We start from the raw sequence: 13,327 nt of genomic DNA, 5'->3' as shown, positions 1-13,327 counted from the left end.
ACAACAAAGTTTTCAAAGATCCATTTAAGATAAAATAAAATTCTTTCCTAATTGGATAATTTGCTCCTGGAATCTCAAATTATTTTTCTATTTATTTTTTTAAAAAAGCTGAAAGTAATGTTAGTAAAAGTTACATTTTAATGACAATTAGTAGAAAATTGTACCTGATTTTTAAAATTAAATATTTTCTCTGTTTTGAGATACTTTCTGTTAATATACAGATGTGCAGTTTCATTGTTTTTGGTATTCATAGTCATAAGTTTAGTGCTGGGCAGATTCTAGTGACAAAATAATTATTTATTAAGTGATAGGAAAAGTGCGCTATAATGAGGAAAATAAAGTCCAGGGGAAGAATAATATGTGACTAAACGGGAAAAGTCAATTATGAATCTACCTTTGAATATGCAAGTTCCCTTTAGTTTTATTGAGAGGTTACATACTAAAAATGTAACTAGGGCAAACAAAATGTATTTTTCCCTTGGTATAGCTGTTATAAGATAATGAGAGGCAATATACATGAAAAAGGACACTAAAAAAATATAAAACTAAGTGTAATTCAGCCCACATATACTTTCTTTCTCCTCCTGTGTATTACTATGTCCATGGAAGGCCAAAGTGATAAAGTTCCCCTTCTTAATATAGATGAAACTGCCTTACATGGGTTTTGTAAGAAAGGGAAGATTTGGAATAACGTTGAGTGCTAACTGCATTGCAGACACAATGCAACTGCTATTTCATTCAATCTTTGTAGTGACTCAGATTAAAATTGTCCCTATTTTACTGATAACAAGTGACTAAATAAACAGGAGTTAACACAACTAAGAAGACCTAGACTTTGAAACCAGTTCTATTTTAAAGCAGAGTTTAAAACAGAGAGAAAAGGTAGTAAGATGCTGAGTGTCAGAGAGAATATGCGTCTTCAGTGGAGTCGAGTTTCAAACACATTGGGTTTGCTTACAGTAATAATTTTAACATTTTTCATAATTTAATACTTTCGCTTTCATACCCATGACATACACTGCTATCAGAATAATAGAAATAAAACTCAGCATTGACCATTCTCTGCCCTTGAACAATTTAGTTCTTCATTTATTCCCAATATTTCAAAGTCAGCCTGCCATTTAATTAATCTGCAATCTGACCTCTACCTTTCCAAAATGTTTAGCCAATCAACTCTACTACTCCACACCTTAAAATTCGGCTACATTAATCTACTTAACTATCCTCAACACCTTCTCTTCCTCTCCATCTGCCCCTTTATTTATTCTGGCTCATCCTTTTCCCTGAAATGTCCTTCCCGCCAAGAACATTTGTTAAAATTCTTCCAGAGCTCAAAGGCCAGTTAAATCCCACAGCCTTTTTTTTAACATCTTTATTGGAGTATAATTGCTTTACAATGGTGTGTTAGTTTCTGCTTTATAACAAAGTGAATCAGTTATACATATATACATGTTCCCATATCTCTTCCCTCTTGCGTCTCCCTCCCTCCCACCCTCCCTATCCCACCCCTCTAGGGGGTCACAAAGCACCAAGCTGATCTCCCTGTGCTATGCGGCTACTTCCCACTAGCTATTTTACGTTTGGTAGTGTATATATGTCCATGCCACTCTCTCATTTTGTCACAGCTTACCCTTTCTCCTCCTCATATCCTCAAGTCCATTCTCTAGTAGGTCTGTGTCTTTATTCCTGTCTTACCCCGAGGTTCTTCATGACCTTTTTTTTTTTTCTTAGATTCCATGTATATGTGTTAGCATACAGTATTTGTTTTTCTCTTTCTGACTTACTTCATTCTGTATGACAGACTCTAGGTCCATCCACCTCACTACAAGTAACTCAATTTCGTTTCTTTTTATGGATGAGTAATATTCCATTGTATATATGTGCCACATCTTCTTTATCCATTCATCTGTTGATGGACACTTAGGTTGCTTCCATGTACTGCCTACTGTAAACAGAGCTGCAATGAATATTTTGGTACATGACTCTTTTTGAATTATGGTTTTCTCAGGGTATATGCCCAGTAGTTGGACTGCTGGGTCATATGGTAGTTCTATTTTTAGTTTTTTAAGGAACCTCCATACTGTTCTCCATAGTGGCTGTATCAGTTTACATTCCCACCAACAGTGCAAGAGGGTTCCCTTTTCTCCACACCCTCTCCAGCATTTATTGTTTCTAGAGTTTTTGATGATGGCCATTCTGACCGGTGTGAGATGATATCTCATTATAGTTTTGATTTGCATTTCTCTAATGATTAATGATGTTGAGCATTCTTTCATGTGTTTGTTGGCAATCTGTATATCTTCTTTGGAGCAATGTCTATTTAGGTCTTCTGCCCATTTTTGCCACAGCCTTTTATAGACAACTTTCTAGATTCCCATAAAGAAAGACTTCTACTTTTGAATAATTCTGAAGTGTAGCAATGAATCTCATTTATCTTGTGTTTGTTTATTCACCTTCCTTCCCCTCGAAGGGGGAGGACAAACTTCATAGTTCTCTATAATAGTTAATACTTAACTATTTGACATATTAAATCTAGTAAATTTATCTTGGTGTTTAAGCTGAATTTACATAAATTAATATAATCTATTATTAAAAAAATTATATGCACTGCATTTGGTATATGGAATCATCTTATAAAATTTCAGTAACTAAAAATGAAAATGACAATGTCAGATGTTTCCTATGTTAAAAGTTGACACAACCAAATAATTCAGCAACAGATTGGCTTGAAACAAGTTATTTTGGTGAGATGAAGGCTGTTTTATAGGCAAAATAATATTGTCATCAGCAGTGTTTTCCAAACTCTGTTCCTGGTAGTCTTAGAAACTCCGTGAAATTCTTTTAGTAGCTCTATTCCCTTTCAACTAAATTAAGCTGCTCTTATTCAAATTTTTTAAAGAATATAAGATTTCCATTGGATATACTATATCTTACAAAGCCTAAATAAGTCAGATATTTATTGGTTAGGGTTAACTATGACAGCATAAATAGTTCATCAATTTATATCTCTACTATCTTTATAACAGCATCTTAAAAATGTATAAAACAAGGAAAAAAAGAATGACTAAAATTGTTTCTGGAAACAGACTTTTGACAAATATAAACAATGTGAGAGACCAAAGGTTCAGGCCAAAGATTTTCTAATATTTTTTGGGTAAAGAAGTGCAATTCATTGTGGGGTAGTTTTAAGGCAGTATTTCCATTCTATAACTCTTTCTTTAGAACTCTTAGAAAGTATGAACATTTGATTCTTATATATAAAAGAAAATATTAATATATTGAATTCCTGCATATATGTAATAGCTCTTCTTTTAATAACTGTCCAAAATCTAGGCAGGTAACATAACAAGAATCTACTATGGGATTATTTTATTATGAAGTACTGAATATTGACAAACAAAATATCCAATTAAACATAAATGTTAGAGAATTTTCCATCTATTCCAATTTATTATGTTTAAATAAGAAAACTTAATAAAAAATTTTAAATGGATATGCTAACTTCTGACATACTTTATCAACAAATATGAATGATGATAAACAAATCCCACGTGTTCATAAATAAACTATAGTTTGCATTTTAGTCATATGATTTCATATGTTATATGAAGCTGCTTTGTGGTGACTCCATTTTAAAGCAGGTTTCTATTGAAATTTTTTTAAAAAGAGGTTAATTAATGTTAAAAATCAGAGGGGGGCTTCCCTGGTGGCGCAGTGGTTGGGAGTCCACCTGCCGGTGCAGGGGACGCGGGTTCGTGCCCCCGTCTGGGAAGAATCCCACATGCCGTGGAGCAGCTGGGCCCGTGAGCCACGGCTGCTGAGCCTGCGCGTCCGGAGCCTGTGCTCTGCAACGGGAGAGGCCACAACAGTGAGAGGCCCCCGTACCACATAAAAAAACAAACAAACAAACAAAAAAAAATCAGAGGGAAAGGGAAAAAAATTGACTCTGGTTTATCAGAAATCAAAGAAAAATCCCCATGAAACAAATATATTTAGCAGAGATTTGAAAAATGTAAAGTGGTAGAAATTGATATACAAACTAAATTGAATTTTAGTAGAGCTATTCTTCATTTTCAGGAAAAAAAACACATCAGAAAGAAACCATTAAATCTGGTCTTAACAATGTACTGGCATTCAATTATTTAATAAGAGAAACTCCACAGAGAGACGAGGTTTCAATAAAAGTTACAAAGCACAGAGATTATCTTCAGGATGATGTCATGCCCTCTTCATGAAAAGAGGAATCACACATCTTCAGGAAAGAGAACTAAGAATTTTGTGAGAAATAAGATATTTAGAGGAGAAGATTTAAATTGTTAAACTTGTAAGATCTCTGCTATATCAACAGCTGACTGGAAAAAAATTTTAAAGTAGAACATAGGAACTGATGTTTCCCTTTATAATCGTCTAATGCAGCGGTCCCCAGCCGTTTTGGCACCAGGGACCAGTTTTATGGAAGACAATTTTTCCACGGACGGGGGGTGGGGGATGGTTCAAGCAGTAATGCAAGCGATGGGGAGCAATGGGGAGCGGCAGATGAAGCTTCGCTCACTTGCCCACTGCTCGCCTCCTGCAAATATCACATACATTAGCATTTTAAAAAATTATACACAAGTTAGGAAATGCTCACTTTAGAAATGCTTTAAATAAGTAATAATGCCATGCATGTTATAAAAATAGCTTCTATTCTATCATTTTCATGAGTGAGGCAAAATAAATCATTAAGCTCTTTGTGTTATAAGATTACGACCTACAACCTACTGGCTTAAAATAATTAAGACTATTAATGATGTTTTAGCATTTCATAGTTACTTTACTGCCAAACAATCACTATGGAAGTTGATTTTGTAACTGACAATATTGTAGCAATAGAATATAAAAAAGACTATTGCCTATGGTAATTAGTGTATATGATAATTGAATTGAGTTTGAAATGGTTATTGCCTGCAAATATATTGTTTATGATATAAGAAATGAAAGAAACATTAATCAAAATTGTTGAAAGCAGATTCATATTTTATCATAAAATTTCCAGCAAATGTATTGATAAAAAATTGACCTTTTTCTGATTATTTTACATTAAGTAAAAAGGCTTTGCATAAATGGATAATGGACTTCCTTCAAACATTAAGAAAAGCACTTTTGAATATTTGCTTTAAGTTCCATAAATAAAAAGTAGTTTTAGGTGTTTTGACATATTTCCTGCCATGCTTCGATGTACAAGAAAATTTTCTGCTCTTGTTAAACACATGTAAAAAGAATATTTTAAAAGTAAAATAAATGGAAATCACTTGTTTAGTTTCTAATTATGATTATGTATTCAAATACAAGTATTCATCATTTTGTTTTATATAGGACTTTACAAATGGAGTAAAAGATAAAGCAGACCATTTTACATGACACAAAACCAGAATGTATTTACTAAAAGTATCTCATAAAATATTTTTATTTAATTAGATAGCTGAAGGAGTTGAATGAATTTCAAAATGATATTTAATTAACAACTCTTGACAAAGGCTATCACAAATTCCCATTAAACATTAAAGAGCACACACACAAAAATAATGAGATGGGGACTCAGATTGATTGTTTTCTACATATAGTTTCTGTTTTATCTCTTCCAAGTCAGATACAAAGATGGAAAATTTTTAATTTACTTTTGCAAATCTAGCATTACTTTGATGTGGAAATAAAAATAGCATCAAAAATAAAATATAGGCAGTTTTTGCAAGATGGGCAATGGTAATTTTTAGAGTAGTAAAGTTTAATATTTATTTGCTTTCTGAAATTCCAATAGTTTCATAAAATATTATAACTGAACAAAGAAATACTAAGTTCTTTTTCTTAGTTTTGGTGGTTCATGTTGTTTTAAAAAATACTGTATTACAGTAGCCAAGATGGTGGAGTAGAAAGACCCTGAGCTCACCTCATCTCATGAGCCCACCAAAATCACAGCTATCTGCAGAACAACCATTGATGAAAAAAACTGGAAGCTATAAGAAAAGATCTTATACATCTAAAGATATAAAGAAGAAACCACAATGAGATGGGTAGGAAGAGCAGACCTGCAATATAATCAAATCCCATAACTCTCAGGCAGATGACCCACAAACTGGAGAATAATTATACTACAGAGGTTCTACCACTGGAGTGAGAGTTCTGAGCCCCACATCAGGCTCCCCAGCCTGGGGGTTCAGTACCAAGAAGATGAGCCCCCAGAAATTCTGGCTTTGAAGACCAGCGGGACTTAATTGCAGAAGCCCCACAGGATTGGGGGAAATAGAGACTTCACTCTTAAAGAGCACACACAAAATCTCACACACACTAAGGCACAGGGCAAAAGCAGTAATTTGATAGGACCCTGGGCCCTACCTGCTGGTACTGGAGAGTCTCCTGGAGAGACAGGGTCTGCCCCTGTCTCTCACCTTGGGGACACAGCCCCACTCATCAGCATACAAGCTGCCTAAAGAGTTTCTGAGCCCACAGCTTCCTCAAGACATACCCCTAGACATGGCCTAGCACACCAGAGGGTCAAGACTCAGCTCCACCCACCAGTGGGCAGGTACCGGCCCCTCCTACCAGGAAGCCTGCACAAGCCTCTAGACCAGCCTCACCTACTAGGGTGCAGACACAAGAAGCAAGAAAAAAACAATCCTGCAATGCAGGCCAGACCCTACCCTCTGAGCTGCTGTGTCTGGCCCTGCCCACTAGCAGGCCAATGAAACCTTTGAGACACCCTGGACCTCATATCCAACTGTGTCAGGAACTGATCCCTCCCACTGATCTGAAATGAGCTCTGGGATCCCTGGGATGTGCAGCCAGACTCAAGGAACCAGCTGTGCCTGCCAGTAGTCCAGTACTAACCCAGGATCTGGCTTCACCTGCCAGTGGATGAGCAACAGCCCTAGGGTCTTCGGGACACTGATTCCATCAACAGTGAGACAGCACTAGCCTCAGTGCCCTGTAGGATTCTGCAACCAGATCTTTCATGACCAGGCCCCACTAAACAGCATCTGAAAGCAACTACACAGGCAGGGCCTGGCAATCAGCCAGACTAGGGGCCAACCAAGCCTATTAGACCAACCATACAGTTACCCTGCCACAACAGAAGAACCCATGCAGCCCTCACAAGGGGAACCCCCAGAGCATATAGCTTGGGTGATAAGAGGGGAGTACACTTCTGGGACACATAAGATGCCTCCTACAGAGGGCCATTTCTCCAAGGCTGAGAAATGTAACCAACCTACCACATACATAAAAATACAAATAGCAACAAAATGAGGCAGCAGAGGAATATGTTCCAGACAAAGGAACAAGAAAAAGCCCTAGAAGAAGAACTAAGTGAAGTGGAGGTAGGCAACTTACCTGAAAAAGAGTTCAGAATAATGACCATAAAAATGATCAGAAAATTTGGGAAGAGAATGGATGCACAGAGTGAGAAGTTAGAATTTTTTAGCAAAGAGTTAGAAAATATAAAGAATAACCAGAGATAAAGACTACAATAAATGAAATGAAAAATACACTAGAAGGAATCAATAGTAGACTAAATGATACAGAAGAACAGATCAGTGAGCTGGAAGACAGAGTAGTGGAAATCAATGCCAGTGAACAGAAAAAAAAAAAAGAATGAAAAGAAATGAGGACAGTTTAAGAGACATCTGGGACATCAAGCACATTAATATTTGCAATATATTGGTCCCATAAAGAGAAGAGAGAGAGAAAGAGTGTGAGAAAATATTTGAAGAAATTATATCTGAAAACTTCACTAACCTGGGAAAGGAAACAGTCACTCAAGTCTAGGAAACACAGTGTCCAATACAGGATCAATCCAAAGAGAAACACACCAAGACACGTTGTAGTTAAAATGACAAAAATTAAAGATAAGGAGAGAATACTAAAAGCAGCAAAGGAAAAGCAACAAATAATATACAAGGGAACTCCCACAAGGCTATCAGCTGATTTTTCAGCAGAAACTCTGCAGGACAGGAGAGAGTGGTATGATATATTTCAAGTGTTGAAAGAATACTCTACCCAGCAAGGCTTTTGTTCAGATTTGATGGAGAAATCAAAAGCTTTACAAAGAAGAAAAATCTAAAAAACTAAAACTAAAAAACTAATGTTAAAGGAACTCCTCCAGGTGAAAAAGGAAAAGCAGCAACTAGAAACAAGAAAATTACAAAATGAAAAACCTCACCAGGAAAGGCAAATGTACCATAAAAGTAGGAAACTGTCTACACATAAAGCTAGTAGGGAAGATAAAATAGAAAAGTAGTAAATCTGTATCCACAATAGGCAGTTAAGGGATATACAAAACAATTAGACATAAAATATGACATCAAAAAACTAATCATGAGGGGAGGAGAGTACAAATACAGGATATCTAAAATGCATTTGAAATTAAGAGATTAGCAACTTAAAACAATCATATATATATATTCATATATATATATTCATATATATATATTCATATATATATATATATATATATATAGCATTCTATACTAAAAACGCATGGTAACCTCAAACCAAAAATCTGTAATAGATATACACATAAAAAAGAAAAAGGAATCCAAACATAAAACTAAATAAAGTCATCAAATCACAAGAGAAGAGAACAAAAGAGGAAGGGAAGAAAAAAGACCTACAAAAACAAATCCAAAACAATTAACAAAATGACAATAAGTATATACATATCAATAATTACCTTAAATGTAAACAGATTAAATATTCCAACCAAAAGACACAGACTGGCTGAATGGACACAAAAACAAGACCCATATATATGCTGTTCACAAGAGACTCAATTTAGATCTAGAGACACCTATAGACTGAAAGTGAGGGGAAAGAAAAAGGTATTCTACAAAAATGGAAATCGAAAGACAGGGCTTCCCTGGTGGCACAGTGGTTGATAGTCTGCCTGCCAATGCAGGGGACATGGGTTTGTGCCCTGGTCTGGGAAGATTCCACCTGCTGCGGAGCAGCTGGGCCTGTGAGCCATGGCCGCTGAGCCTGCACGTCTGGAGCCTGTGCTCCACAACAGTGAGAGGCCTGTGTACAGCAAAAAAAAAAAAAAAAAAGAAAGCCAGAGTAGCAATATTTATATCACACAAGATAAACTTTAAAATAAAAACAGTTACAAGAAACAAAGAAGGACACTACATGAAAATTAATAGATAGGTCCAAGAAGAAGATATAACAATTGTAAATTATATACACCCAACACTGGAGCATCTCAATAGATAAGGCAAATATTAAAAAATATAAAAGGAGAAGTCGACAATAACACAATAATTGTAGAGGACTTTAACACAGGCCTTAAATAACACATTCGACCAAATGGACTTAATTGATATTTATAAAGCATTCCATACAAAAGCAGCATAATACACATTCTTTTCAATGTACATGGAACATTCTCCAGGATAAATCACATGCTGGGTCTCAAAGAGAGCCTTGGTAAATTTAAGAAAATTGAAATTATATCAAGCATCTTTTTTGACCACGATGCTATGAGACTAAAAATCAACTACAAGAAAGAAACTGCAAAAACACAAGCACATAGAGACTAAACAATATGCTACTAAATAACCAATGGATCACTGAAGAAATCAAAGAGGAAATCAAAAAATAACTGGAGACAAGTGAAAGCTAAAATATGAGGATCCAAAACCTATGGGATACAGCAAAGCAGTTCTAAGAGGAAAGTTTATAGTGATATAAGTTTACCTCAGGAAACAAGGAAATCTTAAACAAACAACCTAATCCTACACCTAAAGCAACTAGAAAAAGAAGAACAAACAAAACAAAGTTAGTAAAAGAAATCATAAATATCAAAGCAGAAATAAATGAAATAGAGATTAAAAAAAGAAATAGAAAAGATCAATGAAACTAAAAGCTGGTTCTTTGAAAAGATTAACAGAATTGGTAAAGTTTTAGCCAGACTCATCAAGAAAAAAGGGAGAGGGCCCAAATCAATAAAATCAGAAATGAAAAATAAGTTACAACCAATACCACAGGAAAACAAAGAATCATTAGAGACTACTATGAGCAAATATACACCAGTAAAATGGACAACCTAGAAGAAATAGACAAATTCTTAGAAAGGTACAATATCCCAAGACTAAACCGGGAAGAAATAGAAAATATAAACAGACCAATTACTAGTACTGACATTGAATCAGTAATATTAAAAACTCCCAACAAACACAAGTCCAGGACCACATGGCTTCACAGTTGAATTCTGTCAAACATTTAGATAAGAGTTAACACCTATCCTTCTGAAACTAACCCAAAAAATTGCAGAGGAAGGAACACTTCCAAACTCATTCTGTGAGGCCACCATCACACTGATACCAAAAGAAGACAAGGATATCACAAGAAAAGAAAATTACAGGCCAATATCACTGATGATCACAGATGCAAAAATCCTTAGCAAACTACTAGCAAACTGAATCCAACAAAGCATTAAAACGAGCATACACCATGATCAAGTGGGATTTATCCCAGGGACGCACAGATTTTTCAATATTAGCAAAATCAATGTGACATACCACATTAACAAACTGAAGAATAAAAACCATATGATCATCTCAAGAGATATAGAAAAAGCTTTTGATGAAAGTCAACATCCATTTATGATAAAAACACTCTTAAAAGTGAGCACAGAGGGAACATACCTCAACCTGATAAAGACCATATATAACAAATCCACAACTAACATAATACTCAATGGTGAAAAGCTGAAAGCATTTCCTCTAAGATCAGGAATAAGACAATGATGTTCACTTTCACCACTTTTATTCAACATAGTTTTGGAAGTCCTAGCCACAGCAATCAGAGAAGAAAAAGAAATAAAAGGAATACAAATTGGAAAAGAAGAAGTAAAACGGTCACTGTTTGCAGATGACATTATACTATACATTGAAAATCCTAAAAATGCCACCAGAAAACTACGAGAGCTCAAAAATGAATTTGGTAAAGTTGCAGGATACAAAATTAATATACAGAAATCTGTTGCATTTCTATGCACTAATGATGAAATAGAAAGAGAAATTAAGGAAACAATCCCATTTACCATCATATCATAAAGAATTAAATACCTAGGAATAAACCTAAGGAGGCAAAAGACCTGTACTCTGAAAACTATAAGACACTGATAAAAGAAATTAATAACAACACAAACAGAAAGATATATTGTGTCTTGGATTGGAAAAATCAATATTGTTAAAATGAATATACTACCCAAATCAATCTACAGATTCAGTGCAATCCCTATCAATCAATGGATTTTTCACAGAACTAGAGCAAAAAAATTTTAATTTGTATGGAAACACAAAAGACCCCGAATAGCCAAAACAACCTGGAGAAAGAAGAACAGAGCTGGAGGAATCATGCTCACTGCTTCAGACTATACTACAAGCTACAGTCATCAAAACAGTATGGTACTGGCACAAAAATAGAAATATAGATCAATGGTACAGGATAGAAAGCCCAGAAATAAATCCACCCACTTATGGTCAATTAATCTATGACAAAGGAGGCAAGAATATATGATGGAGGAAAGATAGTCTCTTCACAAGAGATGTTGGGAAAATTGGACAGCTACATGTAAAAGAATGAAGTTAGAACATTCTCTGACACCATATACAAAAACAAACTCAAAATGGATTAAAGACCTATATGTAAGACTGGATACTATAAAATTCCCAGAGGAAGATACAGGCAGAACACACTTTGACATAAATCACAGCACAAATTGGACCTAATTAAACTTAAAAGCTTTTTCACAGCAAGGGAAACCATAAACAAAATGAAAAGACAACCTACAGGATGGCAGAAAATATTTGCAAATGATGTGACCAACAAGGGCTTAATTTCTAAAATATACATACAGCTCAATAACAAAAAAAAAAACCCAATCAAAAATGGGCAGAAGATCTCAACAGACATTTCTCCAAAGAAGACCCATAGATGGCCAACAGGCATGTGAAAAAATGTTCAATATCACTAAGTATTAGAGAAATGTAAATCAAACCTACAATGAGGTATCACATCACACCAGTAAGAATGGCCATCATCAAAAATTCTACAAATAATAAATGCTGGAGAGGGTGTGGAGAAGAGGGAATCCCCCTACATTATTGGTAGGAATGTAAATTTGTACAGCCACTATGGAAAACAGTATGGAGGTTCCTAAAAAACTAAAAATAGAACTACCATATGATCCTGCAATCCCACTCCTGGGCATATATCAGAGAAAACTCTAATTCAAAAAGATACACGCACCCCAATGTTCATAGCAGCACTATTTACAATAGCCAAGACATGAAAGCAACCCAGATGTCCATCGACAGAAGAATGGATAAAGAGGCTGTGGGATATATACACAATATTTATTACCCATAAAACAGAATGAAATAATGCCATTTTCAGGGACATGGATGGACTAAGACATTATCATACTAAGTGAAGTAAGTCAAACAAAGACAAATGTCATATGATATCACTTATATGTAGATTCTAAAAAAATTATACAAATGAACTTATTTACAAAACAAAACAGATTCACAGATATAGAAAACAAACTTATGGTTACCAAAGGGGAAAGAAGAGGGGAGCTTGGATAAATTAGGAATTTGGGATTAACATATACACACTACTATATATAAAATAGAGAAACAATAAGGCCTACTGTATAGCACAGGAACTATATTCAATATCTTGTAATAACTTATAATGGAAAATAATCTGGAAAAGATTATATATGTGTATATATATGTAGAAATGAATCACTTCACTGTAGACCTGAAAGATTGAAAATCAACTATATTTCAATAAAAATTTAATTTAAATATAAAATTAAAATATTCTACTAATCATTTATAAAATTCAATTCATTTATTGTTTTCACTAAATCAGTATGTGAATTATTCCAAATTACTAAAACAATTCACCCATGTTATTGGTCAAATCTTATTCTATTCCTATTACCCCATGTTAATTTTATAGTTAGGTGTGCTGGTTATAAGGAATACAGATTCAGATTTTATGTGCTTTGTAATAGTTATGAAGATTCCTAAATTTGTTAATATTTCTCTAAGAAATTATTAGTGAGCAAATCCAAATATCTTTGGGAACACTGAGCTTTAGGGAGAAATAAGAATTTAGATAAAATTTAATACCTAAAGTAAATAAGAACAAAAGCATTATTAATATTTTAATATTGAGTAAGTTTACTTCTTTGTGCACTTATATGCAATTCTGCCCTCTCCTCCCAACTCTTTTTTTTTTTTTCAGTCCTTAGGCCAATATACGTTTACTTTTTCAC

The sequence above is a fragment of the Phocoena phocoena genome, chromosome 1, assembly GCF_963924675.1.
Source record: "Phocoena phocoena chromosome 1, mPhoPho1.1, whole genome shotgun sequence".
Classification (NCBI taxonomy): Eukaryota; Metazoa; Chordata; class Mammalia; order Artiodactyla; family Phocoenidae; genus Phocoena; species Phocoena phocoena.
This window is presented reverse-complemented; position numbering follows the sequence as displayed.